The following is an 18,196-nucleotide window of genomic DNA, read 5'->3' on the forward strand; positions in this document are numbered from 1 at the left end:
TAAAATACAATATACTCCCATAGAGACTCCTTACACTGCATTTAAAACCAAAATCGCATTTGGATAGAAACTGTTTCTCAGGCGGCTAGTCCTAGTCTTTATAACCCTGTACCTCCTTCCAGAAGGCAGAAGCTGAAAGAGATTATTTCTGGGGTGCGCACTAACCTTGCTGTTATCAGCAACCCCCTCTAACCAGCTGAGCGAAGAGTATAGAAGTCCACAAAACAGACAAGGAAAGTCCCAAAACTTGGATAAGGAACTCTTTAAGTAGGCAATAGAACATTTTTTTCAGCATTAGAATATAGCAGGCATGCCCAACAGGTCGATCGCGATCTACTGGTCGATCGCGGGGTGTTCCTGGTCAATCTTTGGATCCTTAGCGATCTCTACCCTCAACAACTCTGGCTCCTTCGATGACAATGGGTTGATCACTGCCAGTTTTTATACTGTGAGTAGATCGCAGTCTCTTGGGAGTTGGACATGCCTGGGATAGAGCAAATGCAGTGGTTAAAATAATTAATTAATTTTAATACATTAAAAACCTGACAGTACCAAACTATTGAAGGCTTTTCACCAAAGCCAGACTCAACGTCTTTCCTTCTGCAGTGTTGGATGGCAGGTTGAGAGGAGTTCCCTACCAGGACAGACTTTGCTCGTGTGCTCAAGACATCGATTCCATAAAACATATTCTGTTGCATTGTGCAAAATATGAGCAGGCCAGGGCTGAACTGATATTACCCTTGCTGGTACCTTTCCTGGGAAAATCAGAGGCTCACTATGTCAGGTTCCTATTGGAAGACCGGATAAATGCTAGAACATTAGCAGTGGCCAAGTTTTTAATCGGTGGTTGCAAGAACAAATGATCCCTATATTCCGAACAAAATGCTTGTTTAACCTGGAGGTAGGCTGTATGAATTGTGTATTGCTTTGTAATGATTTGTTGGGTCTCTGGACCGTAATAAAGAATGATGATGACATAATTGTATGTTTGGTAGTATGGTGTAGCTAGGGCTGCCATACGTCCAGATTTCCCTGGACATTCCCAGGATTTCAAAGGTGTAACTGTATACCGTCCTTTACCTGTAGATCCCAGGGCAGTTTCTTTGGGAGGAAATGTGGACTAGAGTTAACAACAACAACAACCACACTTGGCTACCATTATTTGAGTGTCCTTTGTTTTTCCCCCAACCAGTTTGGTAGCAGAGCTGAAAGGCTGCTCAAAAAGATCAGAACAGTGCAGGAGAGGATAGCACAGTATGGGCTGCACAAACAAAAGTATCAGCCTGTGACACGGGGCTGGGGCGGGCAGGAAATGAGTGTCATCCGTGTTAGGAGATGAAGACCAGCAGGGGGCTTGCCCGCAAGGGGAAGGAAAATGCCCTTGAACTCTGCAGTAGCTGGAACAAAACAGTAGCATAGAATGAAACACCGGCAAGCTGTACTGCCAGAAACTGCACAAAACGAAAAATAAGCGCGCAGGCTGATTTGTTGCTTTCATAATGCTGTTGTATTTTGCTCTCTCTCTTGTAGGGTTTACCGTCTGATCCTTAGCTACAAATTATCCTGAGTTCTCACAGTGTGATGCTGGCTCGCTGAAAAACCACAGGCAGCTTCTGGCGGATGTGTTAGGTGATGGTTTTCTGAAGGTGCCAGGTGGGTGGGAGGAGACGGGATACTATTCTGTTGCATCACAAGGGGGTGTCATACACCAGAGAATGGGGATAAACACATTTGAAAAGGGAGGGGGACACCTGGTGGGTTGCAGTTTTGAGCAGAGAAATGGCTGGCAGGCGGAGGAAACATTCACTGCTGCCTCCTCCGCCTCTCTTCTCCAAGTCTCTCCTGCCTACAGCTTTTCTTCCTCCCCAAAAAAGCCATTTAGTTACCATGGAACACTTTTGCATGCAACATGTAGTCTGTCACATCAGTTGGCACCTTTGGGATAATCTTACCTTGTGGGGCTGGAGATAAAAGGAGGAAATGCAACAATAACCTTTACAGAGCAAGGGTATCAGAGAGTCCTCTAGCCCCCCCCAAAAAAACTTAGGTAAAGGTAAAGGGACCCCTGACCATTAGGTCCAGTCGTGGCTGACTCTGGGGTTGCACGCTCATTTCGCTCTATAGGCCGAGGGAGCCCCCAATTTTTTAGTACTACAAAAAAATCTTTAGAGGGGAAAATAATCTCCAGTGTATACTGTGGACACTGAATGCTGACACTGGGGGAAATTGGGATAGGATGGGAAATCATCTGGGATGCATAGTGCATTTATCTTGGAAGAGGGCATGAGTGGCACTTCAATAATTTGTTGCAAGTCCTATTTTATTTCTATTAATAACTGCAAAAGATTAGCTGAGTAGGAAGAGCAGCAGGATCCTGTGGTGGATGAAAAACTTATTTACAGTAGCCTAAGTTTTATGGGGGACGCGGGTGGCGCTGTGGGTTAAACCACAGAGCCTAGGACTTGCTGATCAGAAGGTTGGTGAAGGTTTGTGAATCCCCATGATGGGGTGAGCTCCCATTGCTCAGTCCCTGCTCCTGCCAACCTAGCAGTTCAAAAGCACGTCAAAGTGCAAGTAGATAAATAGGTACCACTCTGGCAGGAAGGTAAACGCCGTTTCCGTGCGCTTCTCTGGTTTGCCAGAAGTGGCTTAGTCATGCTGGCCACATGACCCGGAAGCTGTACGCCGGCTCCCTCGGCCAATAAAGCGAGATGAGCAACGCAACTTCAGAGTCCGCCATGACTGGACCTAATGGCCAGGGGTCCCTTTACCTTACTTAAAGTAACACCCACTGAGTTCAATGGGGCTTATAGCTAAGCAGGTAAGTATAAGATTGTTGTTGTTGCTTAGTCGTTTAGTCGTGTCTGACTCTTCGTGACCCCCTGGACCAGAGCACGCCAGGCACTCCTGTCTTCCACTGCCTCCCGCAGTTTGGTCAGGCTCATGTTTGTAGCTTTGAGAACACTATCCAACCATCTCATCCTCTGTCGTCCCCTTCTCCTTGTGCCCTCCATCTTTCCCAACATCAGGGTCTTTTCCAGGGAGTCTTCTCTTCTCATGAGGTGGCCAAAGTATTGGAGCCTCAACTTCACGATCTGTCCTTCCAGTGATTTCCAGGCCTGATTTCCTGGAATGATTTCCTGGAATGGATGCGTTTGATCTTCTTGCAGTCCATGGGACTCTCAAGAGTCTCCTCCAGCACCATAATTCAAAAGCATCAATTCTTCGGCGATCAGCCTTCTTTATAGTCCAGCTTTCACTTCCATACATCACTACTGGGAAAACCATGGCTTTAACTATACGGACCTTTGTCGGCAAGGTGATGTCTCTACTTTTTAAGATGTTGTCTAGATTTGCCATCGCCTTTCTCCCAAGAAGCAGGCGTCTTTTAATTTCGTGGCTGCTGTCACCACCTGCAGTGATCATGGAGCCCAAGAAAAGAAAATCTCTCACTGCCTCCATTTCTTCCCCTTCTATTTGTCCAACCCCCTGCCAAGCAGGAAACACCATCAGAGCACTCCTGACATATGGTTGTCAAGCCTCTGCTTAAAGACTTCCGAAGAAGGAGACTCCACCACACTCCTTGGCAGCAAATTCCACTGTCGAACAGCTCTTACTGTCAGGAAGTTCTTCCTAATGTTTAGGTGGAATCTTCTTTCTTGTAGTTTGGATCCATTGCTCTGTGTCCGCTTCTCTGGAGCAGCAGAAAACAACCTTTCTCCCTCCTCTATATGTTTGAACATGGCTATCATATCACCCCTTAACCTCCTCTTCTCCAGGCTTTCTGGCATGCAGATGAAGTTATGGAGAAGCACTCTCGCTTGATTGATTGCGCCCAGGAGCAAGACCGGGTGACAATTCTTCCGAGCCAGCCCTGCGCGCCTCCAGCCGGTTTTTCACGATGCTGTCTCTTTAAGGAGGAAGTGCGGAGACAACCGCAAAGTACGCAGCTGCCTGGGCAGCCCAGCCGCCCTCCCCTCCCGTCGGCCCCAGCCGGAGAGAACAGCTCAGCCCAGCCGCCTCTCCCACAAGCCCTGCAAGGGAGAGCATCAAGCCGAACAGCATGGAAGAAGAAATACGCACAGGTGATGATGATGCAGGGAGTTGCAGACGTTATCCTTTGGTTGTGGATACTCTTTTCTTTATTTTATTTTTGCAAAGGGTAGGGGGCATATTTAGGGTCTGGGAGGAATCTAAGGGGATCTAATCTCCTTGGGACCAAAGATCCAGCTGGAAGGCTTGGCTCTTATCTGCTGCCTGTTTTTTATTTTCCTTGGCCGGTGACAGGTTGCTGATCCAGCCAGCTAGCTGGCTTCCTCGTGCAAGTACCGCATTGGGGCTGCGCCCTCATCCAGCCTCCCCTGTCACCAAGAAGAGGTTTGCTTTTGGAAATTACCCCGACTGCCCCACCCCACGACTGAGCTGTCTCGGGTAAGTACCACGGAGAGATGAATGTTTTGCATCCTTCCTGGGAGGGATAGAGTGCGGGGCTGTTGGTTTTTGCAAATGTGCAAGGGATGGGGAGCAAGCCTGCGAATTTAGGGCATTCAGCCGCCACACATGTGGACCTCTTGTGCATCGAAAAGGGTTCAGCATGCCTTCCCCACCCCCTACCCCTTTTTCTGCTGAAAACTTAAAAAGATGATCCATGAAGATGCTTTGCAAAGAGAGCGGCTTCATACCTGCGAGAGCCGGAAGGTCCTTCTCGGTGTCTGTCATTCTCCTATTTTCCCCTTTTCTCCTCCCCCTCCATTAAGGGCAGGTAAAAGAGAGTCTGCTCCGGATCAGACACACCCGTTGGCGAATACATCTGTTCAGACAGATCCTGGCACCTCTCGCAGCACAGTGTAAATCTATTGTAGCTTCTTAAAAAAATAATAAATGTTTTCCATTGTCATTGTTGCAGTCTCTTTGAGGTGACAGTGAAACACATGAATTGGGCTGGCCCTGCAGGGTGTGTGGTGCCTTTTTGCTTTCTGTGTCCCCCCTCCATTCAAGGTCATTGCTAGAACTCCTCCCTCACGAAATCATCCTGTTTCTTTTTGATTTCCCCCCTTAAAAAAAGATAGAATAGCACATGCCTGAAGGTTTTTCTCAGATCCCCAAGCTTCTCCATCTTGAACTAAAAAGAGACTTGCCGGTACCTTTGCAGCCTGGGCCTGTACCAAATCAAGGGCTCTGTGCTAGGTAACATGCCTCTCTGCTTCCTCCTCCCCCCCCCTTTTTATTTTTTTGCTCCATAGTGCTAGAATAGGGTATGCACTTGTGATCTCTACAAAGCATTATGCATCTTGATTTATGATATCCGACCTCCTAGGATCTCTTTCTCCGCGCCCCCCCCCACCCCCATTATTCGGTTTGGAAATGTAATTTCATCTGGCCAGCCTGCTAGCCTTTGTTTCAAAGGCGTATGTCATCCTTTCTCCCATGTAATGTGGCATTTTTTCCTTCTGTAAACAGCAGTTTTCCACTGCCTGTTATCTCTGAGCCACCAGCTCTCCTTGGACCTCCCTTAAGAGGCTTGATCCTTTAAAACACCCCGGTAATTAATATCGCAGGTGCACAGAGGATTCCCTTCCTACACACCTGCCAAAGAATAAACCCTTCAGCAAATCAGTGTTTTATGATAGCAATAGCAAGAGTGAGTTGTTATATGACAGGAGCACCAAGCTTGATGCAGCCTAGTAGCCACCTACGGCTAGCCCAGAGGAGCTCACTTGTTTAGTCGTTTAGTCGTGTCCGACTCTTCGTGACCCCATGGACCAGAGCACGCCAGGCACTCCTGTCTTCCACTGCCTCCCGCAGTTTGGTCAAACTCATGCTGGTAGCTTCGAGAACACTGTCCCACCATCTCGTCCTCTGTCGTCCCCTTCTCCTTGTGCCCTCCATCTTTCCCAACATCAGGGTCTTCTCCAGGGAGTCTTCTCTTCTCATGAGGTGGCCAAAGTCTTGGAGCTTCAGCTTCAGGATCTGTCCTTCCAGCGAGCACTCAGGGCTGATTTCCTTCAGAATGGAAAGGTTGGATCTTCTTGCAGTCCATGGGACTCTCTCAAGAGTCTCCTCCAGCACCAGAATTCAAAAGCATCAATTCTTCGGCAATCAGCCTTCTTTATGGTCCAGCTCTCACTTCCTTTTTTTGGATAGCAAAGACAGGGGTTTGGTTGTCCCATGGCAGGCCACAACACAAACTATTGAGTTGTACTTTGCTTGCAGGGTCTCAAGTTGTCCTAAATCACTGATAATTTTCCCCCCAAAGAAGGATTGGTGCAGTTGTGCTACATTTAGTTTGGATAAAGAGCAGGAAACTTCCTCTTTCTTATACTTCCCATCTCTTCCTAACCCATTTCCCCCCAAATCCTGCCTCAGTTTTCACTAGAAGGAGGTGCAGCTGCAGTTATTATTTATTACTGTGTTCCTTTCATCTCCTTATTTCAATCATTCTATTTTTTTTTATTTTTGCAATGGCATAAGTTCACAAATAAATGGAATTTAGTAAAGAGATGAGAGCAATTGTGTGACTGCTGTTAGAATTTTGCAGGGAACAAAACTGGGTAGCTTGAAAGACACCTCAAATGTTGTAGTTCAGCTCTTATACTGTCCCTTTCTTTTATGATTTGTGAGTCAGTGCTTCGGCTGCACCAAACAGCAGCGTGTTCTCTTGCTGTGCAAACACGTCCTGAAAGAGTAACACACTTTTAAGACTGTGAGAAGCTGAGAAATTTTTCAGCAGAAATGGGGGGGACCTAAGGCCCAAGATCTGAATGTAGCCCCCCCCCCCAGGCCTTTCTCTCAGGCCATTGGAACTGTGCTTTTGCCATCTTCCTCTGTGCCCTCCTCAGTACCGAATTATGGTAATGGAGAGACATTCGACCTTTGTGTGGCTGGTGTGTAGTCTGCTGTGTGGAGGTAAGAGTCATATCTCTTGCTTCATGTGCTTTTGCTTCTTGGCCTGCCCTTCTGTTTCCCCTTCTGTCAACCTTGGGTCCCAAGGTTGTTTTTGGCCTACAACTCCCATCATCCCTGACCACTGGTCTTGTGAGCTAGGGATCATGGGAGTTGTAGGCCAAAAAGACCTGGGGACCCAAGGTTGAGAACCACTGCGCTAGATGATGACTATGTTTTGGAGCAGACAGCTTGAAAAATGCTGTATGTCTTCCCATAGCACAGCATATTCTTATACCTCCCCTTATTTGGAAGTCATCAGAGCTCTGCATTATCAGAACAAAACTAATGAAAGGAATGGGTTGTCTGGGTTGATGGGTGAAGATGTAGACCTGCATGCATCCAGGGAGCAAATAACTTTCTAAAAAGTTCCACAGAGATGGTGGGATGGCAGGACCTTGGCTAGGATGGGAAACATTGCAAGAGCTGTTGTTGTTTAGTCGTTTAGTCATGTCCGACTCTTTGTGACCCCCTGGACCAGAGCACGCCAGGCACTCCTGTCTTCCACTGCCTCCCGCAGTTTGGTCAAACTCATGTTTGTAGCTTCAAGAACACTGTCCCACCATCTTGTCCTCTGTCGTCCCCTTCTCCCTGTGCCCTCCATCTTTCCCAACATCAGGGTCTTTTCCAGGGAGTCTTCTCTTCTCATGAGGTGGCCAAAGTCTTGGAGCCTCAGCTTCAGGATCTGTCCTTCCAGTGAGCACTCAGGGCTGATTTCCTTCAGAATGGAGAGGTTTGATCTTCTTGCAGTCCATGGGACTCTCAAGAGTCTCCTCCAGCACCATAATTCAAAAGCATCAATTCTTCAGCGATCAGCCTTCTTTATGGTCCAGCTCTCACTTCCATACATCACTAGATCTGTGGATAGCCTAGTCTAAATCTATCTACTGGTAATACATCACTATTGGGAAAACCATAGCTTTAACTATACGGACCTTGTTGGCAAGGTGATGTCTCTGCTAGGGACGTTGCATGGTTTCCACCCAACCAAGCAAAGTGGAAATTGCATAAAGGTTGGAAACATAAACTCAGTGCTTATCAAGGGAAGAGGGCAAAAGCTGAAGGATTGGAAGGAGGGGGTGGCCTTAAGGGAAGAAAGGGAAGTAGAAAGGCTGAGAGGAGAAGGAAGAGAGCATGAGAAGCGATTGGAGGTGTGCATCACCCTTCTACAATGCTGTCGCTCCTAGCTGGGGTTCATATATTGCTTTGAAATAACCAACCAGACCTTTGGCTTCATCAGATCTTCATAATTGTCATGGTGGATGGCTCAGAAGTTGTGGCAAACTCCGAAACCCCTGTTTCAAGCAAACTCTGGTCCAAAATTCCCTCCAAATAGAAATCTGAGGACACAGTGGTCACATTAGGTGCGTCAGTGATGTCAGCCTTTCTCTTAAAAGGGCCCTGTTGAAAACTTGGCCCAGAATGGATCTTTCTGAGCTCTCCATTAGCTATGTTGGCTTCTGTTAAGCAGTTTCCTGCCCTCAAATTGTCCAGGGAACTGCTCTTTGGTTGGCATCTGTGAATAAGTCTGGTGCACAACAGCTAAGGAAGGAAACAGAAAGCTGGTGTTGGACCTTCATGTAGGAGAAGCCCAGGCTTGAGCCAGCTTAAACGGGCCATGCTTAAAATCATAGACCTGGATTGCTGTCCTTATTGAAATGTCATAAAGTAAGAACAGGCTATATAAATGTCATTGATCCAATAACAGCTCTCTTACACAGAGTCAGATCATTAATCTATCTAGCTATGTGTTGTCAATTCTGAACAGAAGCGATTCTCCAAAGCCCAGTCCTGGTATCTGACACCCATATTTAACTGGAAATGTCAGGGATTGATTTTGGGACCACTTTGCATTTACAACATGCTGAACTGGTACGATGTAATTATTCTGAAACTAAATTTCCCTGTTCATTAAATTTTTTTAATAGAACTATGGAATGTCAAGAAATGTCTTGACTTTTGTGCTTAACAATGCCTGTTGTTAAACTATACAATAATGACATTTCATACCTGTACAAAAATACATTTAAAGCTTAAAATACAATAAGATGTTTGTGATTTGGGCATAAACTGTATTGTTTTATATTGATAGTAGATGCATTATCTTTCATAATGATAGAATCATAAAATTAGCTTACCTAGTTTAGATTCTTTTTTAAGATTGGAATTTGTACCTAACGTGTTCTTAGGAGATGCCTGAGCAAACTTTTTTTAAAAAGAAGATTTGAGCAGCATCTGAAGAAACAATTTTTCAGTAGATCTGACACCCTGCCTAAGCAGATTACTCTGTTACTGGTCGTCTCTTACAATAATTAGGATGTTTTTCTTAATCCTAAACCTGTTGCTAGCAGTTCAGGCCCATTGCTCCCTGCCACAACTGGTCTGAAAACCGGTGGCATTATAATAGTTTCTGTTATTATCACTCCATGGGTGGGTTCAGGGTGCCATCCTGTGTTTGAACGGCAGCAATTTAGCATCCTTAAACTGAGGGGATCGACCTGTTTTTCCCCAAGCTATTCAGGATATATGTGGGACGCGGGTGGCGCTGTGGTCTAAACCACTGAGCCTAGGGCTTGCTGTTCGGAAGGTCGGCGGTTTGAATCCCCAATGGGGTGAGCTCCCGTTGCTCGGTCCCTGCTCCTGCCAACCTAGCAGTTCGAAAGCACGTCAAAGTGCAAGTATATAAATAGGTACCGCTCCGGCGGGAAGGTAAACGGCATTTCCGTGCGCTGCTCTGGTTCGCCAGAAGCGGCTTAGTCATGCTGGCCACATGACCCGGAAGCTGTATGCCGGCTCCCTCGGCCAATAAAGCGAGATGAGCGCCGCAACCCCAGAGTCATCCGCAACTGGACCTAATGGTCAGGGGTCCCTTTACCTTTACCTTATTCAGGATATGGCTGAAGAGCCTATGGGGTGGGTGGAATTTTCCCCTCTCATAATTCTGGAATCTGGGATAATCTAATGCATCATTGGATTACAGACTTAGAAGGGACCTTGGAGGTTATTTAGTTCAACCCCCTGCCCCATTCAGGATCTGCAATGCAAGGTGCAACTATAACCACTCAGTCTCTGCTTAAATACCTGAGGTGAAGGAGAGACCATGACTCCCAAGGCAGCCTGCTCCCTGTCAAATAGATTTTGCAGTCGGAAAAAGCCCAAGTCTGCTTCCCAGCAGTTTCCATCCATTGGTTCTGGTTCTGTCCTCTGTAACAGCAAAGTTTATCCCGTCTTCTGCATGCCAGCCCTTCATATATATGTGAAGATGGGGAGGGCAGGATATAAATAAAATTTATTATTATTATTATCTCCTCCACCCCCATGAACTCTTTGTCAGGCTAAATGTACTTAGCTCTTTCAACTGATCCTCATATGACTTGGTTTCAAGACCTCTGACTGATGAGACATTTAGGGCCCCTCCAGACAACCTATTTAATTGAGCATTCATCCTGTTTTGCTTATACAAGAGTTACATGGTAAGATTATAGCTAGCCTTTATTGAGCTTTATTTATTCTGATCTGTTTATGAGCCAGTTATGTGACAATTAGCAATCCTTCTGATTCGCTTGCAGGATGTTTACACATCTTCCCTTTAGTCATTCATTCATCCCTCCCACAAGTGCATTACCACATCACTTTTCAAACTACAGAAGTCATTTTCTAGTGGATTTTTTGCACTAGGGGAAGCAGAGGGACCAGACTCTGAGGTGTGGTCTAAAAATGAAGCAAAAGCCTCCAAACTTGACCACCTAGGTTCTCTAGAAGAGAAGAAGGGAGCAGAGAGTGTGAGAGTCTGAAATCCACATGTGAACAAGGTCTGCTCTAAACGTTTGGTTTTGCTTAGCTGGGACTCCCTTTGGTGCAGTATCTACTATTTTGTTTGTTTACTATGCATTTAATAATATTATTATTTATTTATACCCATCCCATCTGACTGGGTTGCCCCAGCCACTCTGGGCGGCTTCCAACAGAATATTAAAAATAGAATCAGACATTAAAAACTTCCCTAAACAGGGCTGCCTTCAGATGTCTTCTAAAAGTTGTGTTGCTCTTTATCTTCTTGACATCTGATGGGAGGTTGTTCCACAGGGCAGGTGCCACCACCGAGAAGGCCCTCTGCCTGCATCCCTGTAACCTCACTTCTCACAGTGAGGGAACCACCAGAAGGCCCTTGGTGCTGGACCTCAGAGTCTGGGCTGGAGCTCCTTCAGGGGTACTGGGACAAGGCCGTTTAAGACTTTAAAGGTCAGCACCAACACTTTCAATTGTGCTCAGAAATGTACTGGGAGCCAATGTAGGTCTTTCAGGACTAGTGTTATGTGGTCTCAGCGGCCGCTCCCAGTCACCAGTCTAGCCGTCGCATTCTGGATAAATTGTAGTTTCCAAGTCACCTTCAAAGGTAGCCCCACGTAGAGCACATTGCAGTAGTCCAAGCAGGAGATAACCAGAGCATGTATCATCACCCTGGTGAGACAGTGTGCAGGCAGGTAGGGTCTCAGCTAGCGTATTAGATGGAGCTGGTAGACAGCTGCCCTGGACACAGAATTAACCTGTGCCTCCATGGACAGCTGTGAGTCCAAAATGACTCCCAAGCTGCTCACCTCCTGCTTCATATTTACCCCGTTCTGAACCAGGGAGTCCCCCACACCTGCCTGCCCCCTGTCCCCTAGAAACAATATTTCTGTGTTGTCAGAATTCAACTTCAACCCATTAGCTGCCACCCATCCATCTTCCCACTGTCCTCGCACAGAACATTCACCGCCTTCACTGGTTCTGATGTAAAAGAGAGGTAGTGCTTGGGTATGTAACTTGCTCTACGTGGGGCTGCCCTTGAGACTGACCCAGAAACTCCAGCGGGTGCAGAATGCCGCGGCGAGATTCCTTATGGGGTCTTTGCTGCGAGATCACATTCACCCGGTGCTATACCAGCTGCACTGGCTCCCGGTGGAGTACAGGATCAGGTTTAAGGTGCTGGTTTTAACCTTCAAAGCCCTATACAGTGGTACCTCGCAAGACAAATGCCTCGCAAGACAAAAAACTCGCTAGACGAAAGGGTTTTTTGTTTTTTGAGCTGCTTCGCAAGACGATTTTCCCTATGGGCTTGCTTCACAAGACGGAAATGTCTTGCAAGTTTGTTTCCTTTTTCTTAACACCGTTAATACAGTTGCGACTTGACTTCGAGGAGCAACTCATAGAACGCGGTGTGGTAGCCTTTTTTGAGGTTTTTAAAGACTTTGGTGATTTTTGAAGCTTTTTCAAAACTTTCCCGACACCGTGCTTCACAAGACAAAAAAAATCGCAAGACGACAAAACTCGCGGAACGAATTAATTTCGTCTTGTGATTCACCACTGTACGGCCTAGGACCCTCGTACCTACAGGACCGCTTCTCCTGGTATGTCCCACAGAGGAAAATACGGTCTTCAAACAAAAACATCTTGGAGGTCCCGGGCCACAGGGAGGTTAGGCTGGCCTCAACCAGAGCCAGGGCTTCTTCGGCTGTGGCTCCGATCTGGTGGAACGCTCTGTCACAAGAGACTAGGGCCCTGCAGGACTTGACATCTTTCCACAGGGCCTGCAAGACAGAGCTGTTCCACCAGGCCTTTGGCCAAGGCACAGCCTGACTCCCTCCTTTGGCAATCTTCACAGAACTCTAGCCCAATGGTTGCCATTAATTTGATTGGAATTAATTTTATAATGAAATGATTTTAGAATGTTTTATCATTTTACTGTTGTTAGCCACTCTGAGCCTGGCTTTGGCTGGGGAGGGCGGGATATAAATAAAATGTATTATTATTATTATTATTATTATTATTATTATTATTATTATTATCATTCACATACTGGTGAACACCCAGCCCAATCCCACTGATGATTTCTCCCAGCGGCTTCATATCAATGTTAAAAAGCATGGGGGAGAGGACAGAGCCCTGAGGCACCCCACAAGTGAGAGCCCAGGGGTCTGAACACTCATCCCCCAACACCACTTTCTGGGCACTTCTTAAGATATAATCAAATTTTGCTTAATTGTTCATGAGATTAAGGAGCATCTGTGTCTGGAGACAGTTAGTTGGATGCCATTTTGAATCAAGGTCACCCACATCATTTTATCTGTATGCTGCCTTTCCATGGTCGAAACCATGCCGAAAGGGGAATGAACTTTCCAAAACTGTACTTTAATCACTGATTTCAAAACTGCACTGATTTTTGTTTTGTTTTATTTCTTGGCATTCCTTAGCAGTGCTGGGCAGGAAGCTGCTATTATGTTTATAAAGGACAAATTCACTACAGTCTTCTTTCTTGTGAAAATTGTGGCAGCAGTACAGTGGTACTTCGGGTTAAGAACTTAATTCATTCTGGAGGTCCGTTCTTAACCTGAAACTGTTCTTAACCTGAAGCACCACTTTAGCTAATGGGGCCTCCCGCTGCTGCCGCTGCACGATTTCTGTTCTCACCCTGAAGCAAAGTTCTTAACCCGAGGTACTATTTCTGGGTTAGCAGAGTCTGTAACCTGAAGAGTCTGTTACCCGAGGTACCACTGTACAAGCAAAACGTCCTGCCTTTACATCTTCTTTCAGAGGCATTAATCCATCAGGTTTTACACTGTGTTCATCAGTTTGCTTTTGCTGGAACTGCCTTAATATTATCCTGCCCCTTGAACCTTAGAGAACAATGTCGAACAAGAGGTTCTGCTTGTATTCCACACCAGCCCATTTCACCAGTAAAAGTGACAACGTTTCCAGGGCCTTGGACTTTTAAGGATTGAGCCTGGGACCTGCAATGTGCAGCTCTTACCTGGTTATCTGCTTAGGTAAAGGTAAAGGGACCCCTGACCATTAGGTCCAGTCGTGACCAACTCTGGGGTTGCGGCGCTCATCTCTCTTTACTGGCCGAGGGAGCCGGCGTACAGCTTCCAGGTCATGTGGCCAGCATGACTAAGCCACTTCTGGCAAACCACAGCAGTGCATGGAAACGCCGTTTACCTTCCCGCCGGAGTGGTACCTATTTATCTACTTGCACTTTGACGTGCTTTCGAACTGCTAGGTTAGCAGGAGCAGGGACCGAGCAACAGGAGCTCACCCCGTCGCGGGGATTCGAACTGCTGACCTTCTGATCGGCAAGTCCTAGGCTCTGTTATTTAACCCACAGCGCCACCCGCGTCCCTGTTATCTGCTTATTCCTGCCTTTAATTGGGCTTCAGGCAAGAAGGATCCTGCATCCATAAACACGCAAAGCTGCTCCTCTTTGTTGTCGTCATCATCACTGTTCTGGTGAGGGAAGAACCCGGCTCAGATACAGCCGACACCCCCAGGCCTGGAAGCTGGGAATTGCTAGTCATTGCTGAACTCCCTGCAGGTTCTTTCTGCCAGAGAGAGCTCCACTGCTCCCTGGCTCACGCCTCATCAAGCCAGACAGGCCTGCAATGGGAGCATCTGCTCCCAGGTTAACGGTGCAGCAGCAGATCTTCTGGATCCACGTGATTCTGGATGCATCTGCAAAGATTCTCCCACGCTGCCCTTGGCTGCAATGTCGGTGTGCCCTAGCCTACACTTCCCTGCTCGTTCATCCTCCTCTGTTTCAAACTATCCTTGTTCCCCAAATACTGGCTTGGTTTAGAAACAAAGATTCTGCTATTAATAAATGTGTCTTCAGCTGCAGCTGTGTTTCCCATATGGAAGGAATGTCAACTTTTAAACGACCTTATTATGTATTTTACTATTTGGATTCGCTGGTCAGAATATCTGAACAGATTTTTTTAACCTGTTATGTACTGAGTTGAATAGGACCCAAAATGCAGCAGTCTGATTGGTCCTAGAACAATAGGATTCAGAATGCAGGAGTCTGATTGGTCCTAGAACAATAGGACCCAGAATGCAGCAGTCTGATTGGTCCACAGGAGCCACCCAATCCAGCTCCAGGTGGAAGTGAATCTGCATCCTGATTGGCCTACAGGTGAATCCCAGAATTAGCCAATCACCTGGGGCCCATTGTGTATAAAGCAGTATATATGTATATAAAGCAGACATTCTGGGGGAACTTCCATTTCTCCTCACCACTATGAGCTGAATAAAGCGCATGAAATCAACTCTTGACTCCGAGTATATTTCAAACCTTTTCTGTGAAAAGGTTTTGATGCAGATGGGAGAAGAAATAAGATGTTTGGTAGGGTGCTCATATGTCCTACTTTACAGAGGGCACACTTCTTTTGAAGGGGCTGTTGTCGTTGTCGTTGTCGTCTTCTTCTTCTTCTTTCATTTTATATACTGCCCTTCATCAGAAGATTCCAGGATGATGGCAACATCCAATTGGAAGATAAATAACTATAAGATTGGGGAGGGGGGAGCTTGAAGTTGCCCACCCACAGTTATCAGCACCTGGAGAGGAGACTGAGAAAGAATTCAGGTCACCTGGCCAGTCTACCCAGAGATATTTAAACAGATACATTTCTGTTTAAATAATAGTAATTGTTTCTAAACGCCCATCTAGACATACTCGTTAGGAAATGCCCATCTTTACCCCCTTTTGGCAGTGAGTGGCCAACATTCAGATCATATAACTGCTTGATCTCTGCACCTCTGATTATTCTTCCCCCCCCCAAAAAAAATAAACCTCTCAGATTCTGAACCTGGCAGTGTTTTTTTGTGCAATCGTCTCAGTGTGCCTTAGCCAAACCAAGCAACCAAGTCGTCTCCAACTGGAGACTCTGCATGTTGCTTTAAGTCTTAGCCCAAAGTCTGTAAGGGCACTTTTCATTCTGTGCCTGCATCTCCCCTCCCTACAGCCCCACTGCTGCAGAGGACAGTCAAAATCCTGCATATGAGAATGTGCAAGAGGGAAAGGAGAGCTAAGAAACTGCTGAGAGATAGGTGGGAAGGCATTGCAGTTATACTGTTATGTATTGAAATTCTCACCCTGGGCCAGCAGGGGGATACCGTAGATAGTTATGCAAATAAGGGATCGAAGGTGACGTTCAGTGATTGGATAGTTTTAGAAAATTCTTACAGTTACGTTGTACTGGAGCTCTATATAAGCAGGCTGGCTGAACCCTTCAGTTCAGTTCTGTTCTGGCCTGTGAATAAACAGGAGCTCACCCCGTCGTGGGGATTCGAACCGCTGACCTTCTGATTGGCAAGTCCTAGGCTCTGTGGTTTAACCCACAGTGCCACCCACATTTGCCTGACCTACAGTTAAATCCTTTGCTTGCTTACTCACTTTCTTGATATAGGCTCTGAGGGTGATAAAGGAGAGGGCCTTTTCAGTTGTAGCACCCCATTTGTAGAACGCCCTCCCTAGGGAAGTCTGCCAGGGACCTTACTGACATTTTTTCAGTATCAAGAAAAAGCTTACCTCATATTACAGTGGTGCCTCGCAAGACGAAAATAATCCGTTCTGCGAGTCTCTTCGTCTAGCGGTTTTTTCGTCTTGCGAAGCAACCCTATTAGCGGCTTAGCGGATTAGCACCATTAGCGGATTAGCGGATTAGCGGCTATTAAAGGCTTAGCAGCTAGCGGCTAAAAGGCTATTAGCGGCTTAGCAGCTTAGAAAAAGGGGGGGGAAGCGGAAAAAAATCGCAAGACTCGCAAGACGTTTTCGTCTTGCGAAGCAAGCCCATAGGGAAATTCGTCTTGCGAAGCAACTCAAAAACGGAAAACCCTTTCGTCTAGCGGGTTTTTCGTCTTGCGAGGCATTCGTCTTGCGGGGCACCACTGTACAGGCTTTTGATGGACTATGATGATGTTGTCTGCTGTCAATGTGCTGCCAGAACTTTCTACAGCTTCTCATGATGGTGGGGGAAAGCAGGGTTTTGTGTGTATTTTTTAGTATTACATGCATTTTCATTTGAAAGATTTTATGTAAATATGTTTATATTATACTGTGTTTTCATTTATGCTCTAAACACATTGCCAGTCACTTGAAGACCTTCTGGGTAACAATTGACTAACAAGTTGAACTGCTGAGTTCAGTGGTACTTGGTCCCAAGCAAGTGGGAATAAGGCTGCAGTGTCAGCAATTAAAATAAAGATCTTGCTTCCATTAATGTAAATGTCATTTAAGCACACTTTCTAGGGCTACTAAGCACGACACTCTTCGCCTGCTTTTGCTTGGGATGAATTGGTTGTTTAGCATGCAGATAAGTCCAAGAATCCCCATGACTGGGTGAGCTCCCATTGCTCGGTCCCAGCTTCTGCCAACCTAGCAGTTCGAAAGCACGTCAAAAGTGCAAGTAGATAAATAGGTACCACTCCAGCGGGAAGGTAAACGGCATTTCCGTGCACTGCCCTGGTTCGCCAGAAGCGGCTTCGTCATGCTGGCCACATGACCCGGAAGCTGTACGCCGGCTCCCTCAGCCAGTAAAGTGAGATGAGCGCTGCAACCCCAGAGTCGGCCACGACTGGACCTAATGGTCAGGGGTCCCTTTACCTAAGTCCAAGATGAGGGAGGGATTGGCGTAGTGGGTGCTGATGTCACAAACCAGGGGGAACTCTTGCTACTGCCCAGTGCATCTTCTAAAGCAGGCAGTCTTTACAGAGGGTGATGAACACAGCACATGATATCATGGGCTGTCCCTTGAGTCTGCTAGATGACAACGCAAGGGATCCTTGCCTTAGGAGAGCGAGAAAAATTCTCAGGGACGATTCACACCCCGGCCAGCACCTCTTTAATCTTCTACCCTGGGGCAGGAGATATAGAAGTATAATCAGTTGTACCAACAGGCTAAAAAACAGTTTCTATCTGTGGGCTGTTAGGCTGCTGAACGGAAAATAATATAGTGCAACTGACTTTCGGGGTTGGTGTGTTGTGCGACAAGCACACAGAGTGAAATGGGATTGAGTGTTTGTGAAGGGGGTGAGGCTCAGGTAATTTCATTGTATACAGGTTGTACATTGACCATAAAGGTATTATTATTATTAAGGGAGGAGAGCGCATTTGGGCTGCTCTTTTCCCAGGTGAAGAAAGCAGTCTCCGCAATCCTGCAACTCAGACCCTTTAGCTTCCTCTCCCTCTCTTTCAGACAGTACCTTCCTTGGCAAAGTTATTCATTAGGGGAAGGCAGGCATATAGAAATGTGGGATTTTGTAGAATATTGTATGGTTGATTTAATCAGATTCAAAACCAAGCTGTTCAGATCAGGTATTTGATTTCATCTCTCTTGGTGCTTTGATCCAGGGAAGCCCTGCCTTAAATCTGTATCCATCCTGCTGTCTTGTTTCCTAGATCTAGTGTCTTCAAAGTCCTCCAAGGCCTTAGTAGTTTCGG

General features: G+C 46.4%; 1 protein-coding gene across 3 annotated transcripts in view; it reads left to right on the plus strand.

The window, feature by feature from the left end:
* The first annotated feature begins 3,939 nt into the window (after positions 1-3,939).
* SNPH (syntaphilin) overlaps positions 3,940-18,196 on the plus strand; it is a 44,057-nt gene continuing 29,800 nt past the window's right edge. The window contains exons 1-2 of one of the 3 annotated variants that reach the window (XM_028735538.2): positions 3,940-4,085; positions 4,288-4,431. The gene's annotated coding sequence lies outside the window, so the exon portion shown is untranslated. The remainder of the gene's footprint in view (positions 4,086-4,287; positions 4,432-18,196) is intronic. The other 2 variants (XM_028735539.2, XM_028735541.2) reach the window with 2 other exon arrangements.

This window comes from Podarcis muralis, chromosome 5 (assembly GCF_964188315.1).
Source record: "Podarcis muralis chromosome 5, rPodMur119.hap1.1, whole genome shotgun sequence".
Classification (NCBI taxonomy): domain Eukaryota; kingdom Metazoa; phylum Chordata; class Lepidosauria; order Squamata; family Lacertidae; genus Podarcis; species Podarcis muralis.